General features: G+C 44.9%; 1 pseudogene; it reads right to left on the bottom strand.

Annotated features, from left to right (window-relative positions):
- Window positions 1–4,549: 4,549 nt before the first annotated feature.
- LOC129687394 (plasminogen activator inhibitor 1 RNA-binding protein-like) lies at window positions 4,550–6,013 on the bottom strand (annotated as a pseudogene).
- Between the last annotated feature and the right edge of the window lie 3,450 nt (window positions 6,014–9,463).

Raw genomic sequence — 9,463 nt, 5'->3', positions numbered from 1 at the left:
TGGTTTCAGCTAGCCAAAACTGAAAGAGACCAGGATTCTTGGCAGCTTCCTGTGTTGGCGTTCTACACATCGTTACAGCTAACGGGTTTGATAATGGCACTTTAATTCCCTTTAATACATGGGTAATCATATTATCTCAGTGGGTCCTTCCTTCGTCACATGACCAGTGGGAGCTTGTCACAGTGCTAGCTATGGAAGTTGGCCTGGCTGTAACTAGATGATGAGCACACACACCTCATCAGACACATGTGAAGGACCAGAGGGGGCTTCTCTCTGGGCAGCAGGTGATCAGACTGATGGAGACACACCGTTAGCCGAAGTCAAAAGCTCGGTGACCCTTTGAATTCTTTAATAAAGCTGGGGAGGATCATGGCTAGCAGATCCTGATTTGGTTTATATTTGGGACAGATCCGGGGAATGGGAATGTGTACCCACATTCCCATTAGTCACCTCACCAAGAGGAAATTTTTTCTACAGGAGAAGCAGTAGTTTTTAATTGTTCATGGGTGCAAGCAGATCATTAAAATGATACAGGCATGTTGCTGTGTTATATCAAAAGCCACAGTGAAACCTCCGAGTCCCCTAATGCAGCTAAAGGGATCCTGGCTGAAAGATCCTATTTGGATTGTATGGGGACAGATTAGGCCTGAGGAAAGGGGTGTGTAGCCAATGGCGCTGCCATCTTTATTAGCACCTTGCAAAGTGGAAGGCTGTTCTCTGAAGGGAGCAAGAATGGCTTTCCTCCTTCCCTGCCTTCCTGTATGAAGTCCCTTAGCAAGTGTGTGATAGAGAGAATTCTTCTGGGTAAAGAGGGGTGTGGTTGGAAATAGATCTTGAGATGGGGAGGAGGAGTAGGAGAAGCTGAAGGGGAAGATGGGGGTGCAGGTGGCGGTAGAGAAATTGAGCACGGCTGTATACGAAGGGAGGTGGCCAAGGATGTCAGCTGTTGAGGAGCTAAGGTATTAAAAGGGTAGTGGAGCCTAGTAAAATACACAAGACACCCCCACTGCATCTGGGGGTCTTGTCACAGTCCTGAAGGCTTGGCTATAAGAGCTCTGAGTCCTTTCCTGAACTACAGACAAAGACATCTAATTGCAGGATGCAACAAGAGTTTGTTGTGTCCTGGGGTAGCCAGCATTATTGATCTGGAAGTGTGTCAAAGTCAAGTTTTGTGAAAGAAATTGTTTTCTTTCTTTCCTTCCTTTTTTTTTAATATTTTTTTTTTCAGAGTCTGAGAATCAAATTTAGACCAGTTCTTAAGACAATATCCCAGGGGTGAGTCAGAAGGGACATGGGTCTGTCACCTGGGTTCCAGAGACATACATTTACCTCAGAGGGCAACAGATCTCTCCTCACGTCAGAGTGAAACCCAGTCTCACTGTACAGATTCGACTGAGGCCTGCTCTAATGTGAGGCTGCCTCTTAGAATAGAGTCTCCCGCAATTCCCAGAGGCAATATACAGTTTCTCTCTGGAACCAAACCAACCTGGTGGGTCAGGCTAGATTGACCTTGAACAGAAAGCTCAAAAACTAAACTGTCACAAATGAGTCATATTAGTCACAAGTGGAAGTGAAGGGCACTCACCTGGTTACTGTTGGTCTCTTGGATCAGGAAGTCTGGCTGGGCCCTCCTGATATAAGCACAGACACCGTCAGCCACAAGCTCACCCCCTCTCACTCTGGAGAGCTGTGGTGGAGGAAGAAGAGAGGGCGGGCAGAAGGGTCCTCATGGTATGTGCAGACCCATTTTCATGAGCTACTGCTGTCTTCTATGCCATGTGGAGAATGAGGGGACCCCCCAGGAGGAATTAAAGTGCCTCTCATACCCTTGTGGACTAAAGAACACCTTTCTTTGTCCATTGCTTCTGATACTGCCCAAGTAAACCCATAGCCAGGGTTCTTTTCTTGAAATCAGGAAGTGAGGCGTTTCCACAAGAGACAGAAAGGAACTCCTTAACCCTTGATGACAGCAGGCCAGAGCCACAGGCTGAAGGCCCTGGGTGCTTCCTGGAGAGCAGTTCAGTAATCCTAATCAGTCCCTTGGCCCATCAGCTGACCCCATAAGTACTAGAGTGAGGAGAAGCCAAGGAAGGCATGCTGGCTAGTTTTATGTCAACTCCACACAAGCCAGAGTCGTTTTGGAAGAGAGCATAGCACTTGTAAAATTATTCCCACAAGACTGGCCTGTGGGCAGGCCTGTGGTGCATTTTCTGGATTATGATTACTGTGGGAGGGCCCAGCTCACTGGGGTGGTGCCACTTCTGGGCTGGTGGTCCTGGATGGTATAAGATGGCAGGCTGAGCCAACCATGGGGAGCAGGCCAGTAAGCAGCCTTCCTCCCTAGCCTCTGCATTAGTTTCTTCCTCCAAGTTCTTTGCCTTGAGTTTTTGCCCTAACTTCCCTGGAAGATGAATGAACGATAAGCTGTCAGATGAAATAAACCCTCTCTTCTCCAGGTTTCTTTTGATCCTGTTGTTTAACACGGCAGGAGAAACCCCAGCTAAGACAGGAGGCAAAGAGAAAGTTTTCTGTCCAGGCTGCCAAAATGTGCAGGGGATGCTGGTGGCAAGCCAAAAAGCATGGGGATAAATTTTATTTATCATACCAGACAAGATTAAAGAAAAATTATTTTTAAAAAAATCCTTCAAGGTGAGATAGAGACATGGCAGGTCCCCTGTCTGGCTAGATGAGCAAACAGCTCGCCAGCTCAGGAAAGATTAAATTTTATAGCACCAGTTGTTCTTGATGTTGGTCTCTTGGGGGAAAGTGCCAGGGTCTTTAGGGTTAGGCTCCTGTTTTAAACTGTTTTTGTTGGGCTGCTCATGTGGAGCTCATCAGGGCTTTGCGTCCCTCTTTGGGTTAAGCCCCACAGGGCAGGGCTCCCCACTTCCTGTTATGTTTTGGTTAGGGCTCTTGGTTTCTCATACAGATCTCAAGCCTGCGCTTGGTAGTATAGGATCTTTCCGCGCTTTTGTCTGCATGATGCTGTCCTCCAGTGCCTCTCCCCACTACTCCTGTCTCCACAGTTGACCGTCATTGTTTCAGTCCTACATGTAGGACCAAGCTGTACTTCTCCACAGTTCTCTTTCTCCTGACCTGCTAAATGCTCCTATAAAACACACAGTGCAATAGGATCTGGGGACGATAGCATGCCTTGAAAAGACGTAGGGCAGATGATGAAATGGTATTAGTGACCTGAAATCACAGATTAAACTAAGGATAACTGAGGACCTGATAGAGTACAGCACAGTGTTTAAGGAAAGAGAAACAACAAAAATGACAGTTACTTTCTTGCCTCTTTTTAAAAATGGCAGTAGAGATCAGAATTAAAAGCAGACACTGGAGACTGAAGAGATGACTCAACAGTTAAGAGCTGCTCCTGCCAAAGGCCAGGGTTCAGTTTGCAGCACCTGCGTGGCTGCTGCTCACAACCATCTTTAACTCCAGTTCCAGGGGCTGTAACACTCTCTGCTAGCTTCACTGGACACCACACACACACACACTATGCATACTACATCCATGTAGTGGGAAGACTCATATATGTAAAAATAAATAGTTTTTCTTAAATAGACTTTGAGAAATTTTTCAATAATCTGAAATTTCTTTTATAAATAAAGCCTTATAGAAATGACATGTTAATGAGGGGGGAGGTCCGTTCATAGAAAATTTTATTTTTTGGTTGTGAGCCTATCATTTAATAGCTGAGCCATCTCTCCTGCCCAATTTAAAATAATTTTTGTAGGAAAAGCTATGCCTAAGCACTGCTTGATTTGTTCAGGTTCAGATTTGTTCAGTTTTTTCTTTGCTCTCCCACTCACTCACTCACTCTCATGCAGGGTTGGAGACCCAGGATTTCATGCATATTAGGTAAGCACCTACTCAGCCACATCACCAACCTGATTTGTTCATTTCTGAGTGTTAGCAAGTAATTGTAGTTATAACTAAAATTTGTTAAACATAAGGTGAAATGAACTTGCCAAGTTATAATTGCTACAAAGGAAACTTTGGTTCTATTTTAAGTGGGCTGACTGAATGGACTTTATAGGTTATCTTTAGAGAAATGGGAACTAAGATGCATTGTATGTTTGAGATTTTAAAGACCTTTATGCCTTCTAAACTTGGCCTAGTGGTGCATGCCTGTAGTTCTGTCATTTGGGCGGCTGAGGCAGGAGGGTCACTATGAGTTTGATGCCAGTATACTACACAGGGAGAGAAAAGAGCAAGGAGGGAGAGGGAGAGAGGATGGAGCATGAGAAGGGGGAGAGGGAGAGAGACAGAGTAGGGAGCACTAACCTGGGCCTTTGAAACCCCAAGCCCCCCCCCCCCCCCGTGACAGTCTACCTACAAAAAGACCACACCTCCCAATTTTTCCCAAACAATTCTACAAATGGGGACGAAGTAGTCAAACATTGAGCCTGTGGGGGCCGTTCTCAGTCAAACCACCTCAGGACTGCTGTCAATTCTCCTCCTCCTCCGCTTCCTCCTCCTCCTCCTCCTCCGCTTCGCTTCCTTCCTTGTCCTCTTCCTCCTCTTCTCATTCTTCTCCTCCTCCTCCTCGTCCTCCTCCTCCTCCTTCTCCTCCACTCCTTCTTCTTCTTTTTTCTTCTTCCCCTTCTTCTTCTCTGGTACACACTGTTAACACCTGAATTTCAAGTTTAGAAATGCATATTTGAAAGCAGCAATACAAAAGTATTCATGAAGAATGCATAACCTCTGAAAATTATGTAAACCTTCTGCAACCAATACATTTCTAAAGATAAAACTTAACTAACATATTTGCTACTTCTGTGTAGCTGGGGAAGCTCATTTTTAAAACAGATAAAATTCAGCCTTTAGGTAGGAATGGTATTGATGACTGTTTTTTGTTTGTTTGTTTGTTTGTTTGCTTGCTTGCTTTTTAATTCTAAGTTGTTTGGGATCCTTAAGCAAGCGAAAGCTTTGAGCAGGGACCAGTGTTGCATTACGGCACCCAGTTAGGCCAGCACTGGGAATGCCTCTGGGTCAGCTACAGTTTGTGTGACCAGCACACCCAAGTCCAGCATGTCTTCTCTTGCCACCACGTCCTGGGCAGCTTAGCTCTCCAAAACTGATCCCCAGTTGAGATGTATATCATTTGCTGGCTTCTGAAAACAATGGTCCATAGCCAACTTTTTGACATGAGCCTTTTCACTTTTTTATTTATGTAGAATAAACCGCCTTTCCATTGTCCATCAGGACCTTTATTTGGTTTTCAAATACTAAATTCTGCTTTTGCTCGGCCTTTCTTTTGAATAACTTTCCACTCATCAGAAGTCATCTCTTTTGGACCCTCTTCTCTAACCTCTTCAACTTCGTTCTCCTTGTTTGAGGTGTCTGCCCCTGGTGCTCTTCACCTTCATGTTCCCTCAGTCACAGTTGATCCAAATTGGTTAATTCACCTTTGACAGCTCCGAGGTTGTGAGAGCCACGTCCTCCATGCTCCAAACCAGGTCTCTCACTTCCTCTATGCCTATCAGTTCATGGTTGCCGCGAGAGTCAAATCTCACATCCAGCCCCTTCCACAGCTACAGCCTCCTTGACCCCTTCCAAAGCCACCCTGGCCTCAGAAGTTCCGTCCATCAGCTGAAATTTCGCTTCCTTCACCCTTTTCTTTAAGCGGCTTTTCAATTCTTTTTCATGAGGAGTTAAATTGTCTTTCTGGTCTCCTAGAAACTGTTTTTCCTTCACTCTGAAGTTGTTGATCAGGTTGTCTTCCAACTAGTCGTCTTCTGTCTTTCTCAAGTGCCACCAGCAGCTGCATCTTCTTTTTGCCAGCCGTGCTGCTGGGTGCAGTGGTTTCCTGTAGTCCTGGGACTCTTTACAAAACTGTTTAACCACCACGTGGGAGTTAGCCAGGCCTCCCAATGCCTCCCCATTGGCTTCTTTTGTCCTCTGCTGCCTCCAGTACCTTGAAAGGGTCAGATTCGTTGTCAAATAGCTGGTTGAATCGGCTGGCGACCATGCAGCCGAAGCCTTTCTGTAGCATATAGCTCATTCCTCCACAGGTTGCAGCCAACTGCACCTAGCCAGAAGCACCTGCTTCAGTTCTTTCCACAAGATTCATTTGCCGAATCTTCAGCTATTTTTATACATATATAGTTTATATATATGATTGGCATTTAGTAGATGGCAGATTATCTTCTTGCCTAATCTCTACCCCATTTCTGAGCCTGCTTCTCAACTGGGCCTCAACCTGGGACCATAAAAGTTGGGGGGGGGAGTCCAGTAATATAATTCTAACACCTCCAGGCCGTGTCTCTAGGATGCCGATAGCCACCATCTGCCGCAAAGGTTCATGCCGAGAAAACTAAGGGATACCAACACAATCTCCTGCTAGGCAGCCAACACCCGGAGGCAGAGCCCTTGGCTTTGGCCTCTGTGGGGAGTTCATAAGCCTAAAGCTGTTGGTCACCAGACCGCAAACCCAAGCATTCTGCTCTCTGTAAGTTTCCCTCTCCAGACTTTACTGTGCTTCTTCCCTCTCTTTTCAGTTCCTTCCCCTTCTCCTTAAAATATTTCTTCGTCACCTTTCTAAATAGTTGAAGTGCAACCTGTGTCAGCCCAGATGCCTTCTTGGTTCACTGCTGCGTTGCTGATTAAAATCCGTCCTTACTATTCAAACTAAGGTCTGACTTAAAGATACAAAGCAAAACAAGATGTGATTCTTAAGAGGACAGATTGAGAGCTGATGCAGAGTGGGAATAGGCATGGTCTACTGGAGCAGCACATTTCACTCCTTAAAGGCGTGTGACCTTTAGCAATTAATCATGTGTGTGCGTGTGTGTGTGTGTGTGTGTGTGTGTGTGTGTGTGTGTGTGAGTGTGAGTCTTCTCACTTGTAAATTAGGTCTTATTGTCATTATTTGTATCTCAAAATGTACTTACCAGCTTTAGCACAGCACTCATTACATGATAAGCATGCATAAGCCAGATCTCCTTTGCACGCGTTATTTCTTCCCAAGACTCCGCTTTTGAAGCTCGGGTGGACACCTTCAGGAGGCAGCACCAGGCCATGCAGAGAGCGTTTTTTTCTTCCCCTTGATAGTTTTCAGAGTTCAAGCTCTACTTTCCATTGAGTTTTGCTGCAATCCTTATGTCCTCCTTGGAGAGTGGAGTCCCAGGGGGACAGAGGGCCGCACCCACAGCTGCTGGAAGACGAGAAGGCAGATGTGCACAGTTCTTACACCTGAGCCTTCTCATGGTGCAGGCTTGCCTTCTAAAGCAGAGGGCAGGGCAGCGCCAATGTCCTTAAGAAATTCAACACATTTAAATAACAACTGGTCTTCAGTGATTGGTTAAGTGAATTTTTAAGCGATCTTTTTAAGTGTGTAGTTTATTTTTATTTTATGTTCATTGGTGTGTGAGCATATCTGTATGTATACCTGTGTGAGGGTGCAGGAAGCTCTGGAACTAAAACTACAGACGGGTGTGAGCTGCCACGTGGGTGGGAATTGAACCCAGGTCCTCTGGGAGAGCAGCCAGTACTCTTATCTGCTGCTGAACCATCTCTCCAGCCCTAGTGAATTTTTTTTTTTTTTTTGAGTGAGTCCTGAATTGAGCTGCCTCTTATGTAAAGGTGCTCTATCATCACGGCAGAACATTCTGGTTTAGAGACTGGCTTGAACAGAAATAAGGAAAGGACGTGGTATAGTGGATTGCCAACCCCAAGCTCCTTTTGTGAAGGCCAAAGCAGAGAGGCTTCCTTACCACGTCCGCTAAAACTGATCTGTTTGGAATTTAGCTGTCATCCTCCTGATTCCTCAAAAAGTCAGATAAAACAATTTAGTTTCAGTATGCAGACATGGCATTCTGGCCCAAGTAACTCCATTCGGTGGTCTGCTGGCTGCGGAACAGGATCTCCACCTCAAACAGTGGCCTGGTAGGTTTACTTAGCAGTATGACTATGTGATCAAAATAGACGTTGATCTCCGTATGTTTTCATCTCAGAAGCATACCTTATTGGGCTTAGGGGGTTAGAGCTGGTCAAAAGCCCACCAGGGAGTACACATTATCAGAGTTCAAGTCACTGCTTAAAGGACTTATGAGTAAGTGCTGACTAATCGCATTGCTCCATTAAGATAATAGCATAAAACACGCACAGTTATATAAAACTCCAAATAGCAGTGGCTGATCATCATGGCTATTTAAAAGCAACTAGAAGAGAGAAAACACAGATCTCCACCTTCTAAAGCAAAACCCAATAGACCCATGTTGAGCTATTGTACAAACAAGGCTGAAACCTGTAATCTTCATTGAAATCCTTTTCTTCTGTGGGACTATCTCATATCCCAATTATTTAATAAATAATGAGAAATATATAAAAGCAGGTATGATGATGAACTTCAAAGGGAAGAAGCTTAACTCGTCACCGCTTCTGTGATTGTTAGTTACTTTATTTAGTTGGGAGACGGGGTCTCACTGTCTCCCGGGCACGGAACTTGCCGTCATCCTCTTGCCTCCTCCCAAAGTGCTAGAACTGTGCGAGAGATGAACCACAAAACCTGGCTTCCATGACCTTTTTGTACATATTTTGAAAAATATTTTTTCTCTGACTCAGCAAGGAGGTAAGACCTCGGTGAGATGACTTGCTAGCATGTCCTCTGTTCCTGGAAATGGTATGTGGCCTCCATACTTCTTAGTGTTTTACAAATGGTAGCCAACCAAGGTGTGAAAGATTTCATAACCGCAGAAAGCTCCAGCCTGCTCCTCAAAGCAGCCATGATACTGTTTCCATTACCATTATTAATTTTGCCTGTCCTTGAATGCCATGTAAATTGAATCATTTGGTTTGATATGCATGATTTTATTAGCTCAGCATTATATCCCAATGACTCATCCATGCTCCTCATAATAATTTTGTTTTTTGAAATTACACTGCATCATTTCCCTCTTCCCTTTTCCTCCCTCCAGTAATTCCCTTGCTCAATCTCTTTATTCATGGCCTCTTTATCTTCAGTTGTTGTTACACACACACACACACACACACACACACACACGTAAACATCCCTAAATGCATAAATACAACCTACACAGACTGTATAATTTTACACACATGCACACACACACATACAAACACACACATACATGCTCTCAGCATTCTCCAGTTGCCCCTAGCTTTCCCGTTCTATGTTACCATATCTGTTGGAGGTCTCATTGTTAAGGTCATGTTCAGGCAGCCATATTGGTGAAGTATGCTGGGTGTGGCCTTAAACTTCCTGTTTCCCTGGCTCTTATGATCATTTCACTGAGTCTTCTGTAATGACCCCTGAGCCTTAGGTGCAGGAATTGTGTTAGAAGTGTCCATCGTGACTGGCCACCACGTCATCTCTAGTTCTCTACATTACGGTCAGTTGTAGTTTTCTGTAATGGTCCTTGTCTGTTGCAAAGTTTCTCTGATGAACAGTGAGAACTGAGCTTACCTGTGGGCATAAGGACAAACATTTATA

The sequence above is a fragment of the Psammomys obesus genome, unplaced genomic scaffold, assembly GCF_907164565.1.
Source record: "Psammomys obesus unplaced genomic scaffold, mPsaObe1.curated_primary_1811, whole genome shotgun sequence".
In the NCBI taxonomy this organism is placed as follows: domain Eukaryota; kingdom Metazoa; phylum Chordata; class Mammalia; order Rodentia; family Muridae; genus Psammomys; species Psammomys obesus.
The sequence above is the reverse complement of the archived record's forward strand: the minus strand, read 5'-3'. Positions and strand labels throughout refer to the sequence as shown.